Below are 4,135 nucleotides of genomic sequence, written 5' to 3'. Positions count from 1 at the left end.
TGTGTATTAGTGGAGAGCGTCAGCAGTGATGTACAGTCCGGAGGGAATGGCCGCTGCAAATTCAAAATAAAGAACAGAAAAGAACATGTTTGCCTGCTTAACTAATGCATACTTCAGCTAATTTAGTTGATGTCATCTTACTCACCTGTAGATGTTATCACCATTACGAAGGCAATCACAAAAAAGACTCCAAAATACACCTCCGACATTTCAGACGACATAATTCAGACCACAAACTTGAAAATAAAACAAAAGATGAAATTAACAATGGTGTTGGATAAAGGGTTAGTTTACTCAAAATTGTAAATTCTGTCACCATTTACTCACCCTCAACTTGTTCATAACTTCCATTAAATTATTTAATGTGCTGTATACAAAAGAAGATATTTTAAAGAACATGAGCAACCAAACAGTTACTGGTCCCCATTGACATCCAAAGTATTTTTTCTATTATAGAAGTCCATGCGGACCAGCCACTATTTACCAACATTATTCAAAATATCTTATTTTATATCTTAATAATATCTTATTTTACATAAATGTTCAGACGAAAGAACTTCATGCAGGTTTAGAACACGTTGTGGGCGAGTAAATGATGACATACATAATTTTCTGTTTAAGGTGTACTACGTTATCCCTTTAACTAAGTTTTACTCAGTATTTACGCTGTACATCTGCCAAAAAGTTGTGAAAGAGGAGACAGAACATACCAAAGTTATTATGCTTCTCTGTTTAATAAGTTTACTTCGGCTAATTTAGGTGAAGTTGACCATAACGTTACATACCAGTTGATGTTATCACAATGAAAAGGCTCCAACACACTCCATCGTTGCAGATGGCATTATCCAGATCACAAACCTGAAAATAAATCATATAGGCCTACGTGAAAATATTGTTTAAAACCCGCACTTTAACAAGGGTTTCGTCTATCTCACTTTACCTCAGTATTTCATGTTGAGTTCGCTGTTAGCTCGGTTAACGTTACCGTCGACTCCGCCCGCCTGATGAGCTAACTTGCGTTAAAGAGGCAGAGAACACACAACCATTATTTTTTATAGTTTTGACTAAAGAATATTTCGGCTAATATAGGTGAACTTAACTTACTCACCAGTTAATATTATCACCGTGACAGCGACCCGGCCGACAGTCAGGAAAAAAGACAGTAATAAAGGCACCAAAAAAAACATTCTGACGACAGTCAGGAAAAAAAGACACTAAAACCATTCAGACGAAAACAAAACGATACATCATGTTAGTTTGCTGTTAACATAAGTAAAAACATTTGAAAATGTTTATTTTACATAAAATAGAAATTATATACTAACCTTTTTGGTGAGTTACATGATCTTTTGTCCGTGCATTAACTGCCACTTCACCCCTCAAAAAAACACTTGAAAAGAAATCCCTCTTGCCATTGGTCAGTTTTTCGCGGGCAAGTTCACTACTGTAAATTGATTTACAGTAGTGAAGAATTACAGTAGTGACCCTATATTTTCCCATAATCCTTTGGTGTTTACAGTAACATACTGTATACATATTTTACAGTATCTTACTGTACATATTACAGTAAAATACTGTTCAAATTACAGAAATCCGTTACAGTGTAGGGACTACACAACATTCCTCCCAGGTTGGTGACATCACACACCTTAAAATGTACATAAACCCTGGAACACGATTTATAGATAAATCAAGACAGAACATGCTAATCAATGACTAGAAGATAACTAAACAAAAGCTACATAAATTCATCAACTAACCATTTGTTAGTTTTATAAATGTTTTTGAAATTTTCAGTGCATGTCTGTGTGAGGTAATCGAAGCTGCTAAGGACACAAGTTGTTGTAGCGCCGCCCACTGTGCTGGGAGCAGCAGCTCATTTGCATTTAAAAGGACAGACACAAAAACTGTGTGCTTTTGCTCACCCTCAAAAAGTGACAACTTTAACATGCTATATAAAAAAAGGGCTGAATATTAAAACATGTACATATATCTTCTGTGGAAGACGTTCTGTAAGACTATACTGATTTGTCAGCAGACGTCGTAAACAAACAGCAGCCGCCTTCTACAGTTCCTCCTGAACCAAAACAACAAGCTTAAGCTGCATTGTCGCAACCATAATAGCGAGATGGCAAACCGTGACATTCTGCCCAGAGCGGTTCACGTCCTCAGACTCGGATTTATGTGTTTCAATTCAATGTAAACACTGAAATGATAGTGCAGCAGTCAGGTGGTACAAGTCAGTGCCCTGTTCAAGTGGTTACGTTCTTTATTATTGTCAATGTTATTTGCTTTGAGACATGAGGTAATTTAACGCTGTCTCTCATCTCGTGACGGTTCACACTCACAGACTCTGCTGTGTTTTGAACGAGGCATGGCTTTAGAGAGCGCTGTGAAGGGAGGGTGGGATCTCATGCTTTCAAAGCTAACTTGCAATCGCTTGCCTCTCCAAAATTGCCTACCCTACCTTTAACGTCAGCAAGTGCATGTGTGTGCATCTGAAATGCTAGTTAAATTGTATTAGCATTTAAAACATATATTATATTAGCCACATCTATAGCATTAGCATACAAAAATCCTTAAATCTTGTTGATCACTAGTCTTATGTGCAATGCTAACACCACATCAGAAATATGATGCTGGTATATACAGTATATAGATATATATAATGTTTTTTTTTATTTTTTTATTGAACTGAATTCATAAATTATCTCACTATGATTTTAAACATGGTCTGGTGCATCACATGCCACACAATCTTTCTGCATGAACATGCATAATATATTCAGAAAGCCTCATCATAATAGCCTTCGGCTAGACTTAGAGGAGGAAAGGGAGTGGAGTAGAAAACAGAATCACGAACAATCATGACCTAATGTTCGCGTCCTCAACAGTCTTCACAGCGCACCGCATTGCAGACACAGTGGAAGAGATTTGGCATCCTGCAGACATCAGCTGCTTTTCATTTCAGGGCCTCATGGGTAATTTCAGCACGGGCACATATGATTCGTCCAAGCTGATGTATGTTTGTTTTCACTCTCTCAAGCTGTAATTGGTTACAAACAAGTGAGGACAGAGCACAGCGGGAGGCAGAATTAGTCGGAGGGCGTTGTGCACTCACACTCATAAGGGCAAATTGGAGAGAACGGAGACCTGTAAGACCTCTCAGACTCCAGAGAGTCCTACCAGAGAACAGAAGTGTGACTAAACTGAAAACATACCAATTATTCCCAGCGGGGTGCTGAAAACTCAGATAGGATTAAAGGATCTCAGAGTAACCAAAACACAAACCGTACAGACGAATCCTGCAATATACTGTAGTATTCCATGTGCTTCCAGGTCAGGTTTTACATTTGGATGTCACTTAATCCTATTTTCCAACAAAAACATGTCACAAAAGCTAAAGAAAAGGCAACCTTCAAAGAGAGCATAAATTGTTACAGAAACATACCAAACGTAAAAAAGAAAAAAAAAAGGGTACAGATGCAAGACACAGTTCAAAGTATATTTTATTACATAAAAAAGTATAAATGTGCTATTTGTAGAATTCAGAAACCCTAGTTATTAGCGACACCGGTGGCTGTTAAGTGAACTGCAGCCAGCAACTTATTGCTCCTGCTCGCACTCGTACACATGTAACGAGACTTTCCGTTCTTTGCTTAAGAGAAGCTGGAAATACCTTTGTAGCGATATACTTTTAATGAACATCCAGACATGATGCACGCTGCTGAGAGCGACGTTTAGATGAGCATGTAAATATTAGGGGTGAAACGGTTCTCTGTAAAAAAATCCCACGGTTCGGCACAGACTTGCACAGCGGTTAATCTCAAATCTGACGACGCATCTATATGGTTTGTTGAAAATAACAATGCATAAGAAAACAAACAGACAGAGTTCAGCTAATGTATGTTTCTGACAATGGATACACATTCTGGCATCTCAATACGTTCCACAAAATGTGGAAAAAACGTTTGTAAACTTTGTTCAATGCGAGTGCCGTATGCTCTACTTTGACCAGTCATTTACGACCTGAATGGCACACAATTCTATCGGTGTTTAAACTAAACTCATTTGCGTGTTTTTAAGCCTTGCCAATTTAAACATCCAAGAGCAAGAAGACACGATGAGAACTCTG

General features: G+C 37.9%; 1 long non-coding RNA gene across 2 annotated transcripts; it reads right to left on the bottom strand.

Moving 5' to 3' along the window:
* On the bottom strand, positions 1 to 1,590 carry LOC309491854. 2 transcript variants are annotated; one of them, XR_014203347.1, is made up of 4 exons: positions 1,109 to 1,590; positions 786 to 1,013; positions 146 to 236; positions 1 to 53 (listed from the first exon to the last, which is right to left on the bottom strand). It is a non-coding gene; the product is annotated as an uncharacterized lncRNA (long non-coding RNA). The 2 variants fall into 2 exon arrangements; XR_014203348.1 differs by having other exon boundaries at positions 786 to 1,009; positions 1,109 to 1,588.
* Between the last annotated feature and the right edge of the window lie 2,545 nt (positions 1,591 to 4,135).

Source organism: Leuciscus leuciscus, assembly GCF_965113295.1.
Source record: "Leuciscus leuciscus genome assembly, contig: HAP1_SCAFFOLD_637, whole genome shotgun sequence".
Taxonomy (NCBI): Eukaryota; Metazoa; Chordata; class Actinopteri; order Cypriniformes; family Leuciscidae; genus Leuciscus; species Leuciscus leuciscus.
This window is presented reverse-complemented; position numbering and strand designations above follow the sequence as displayed.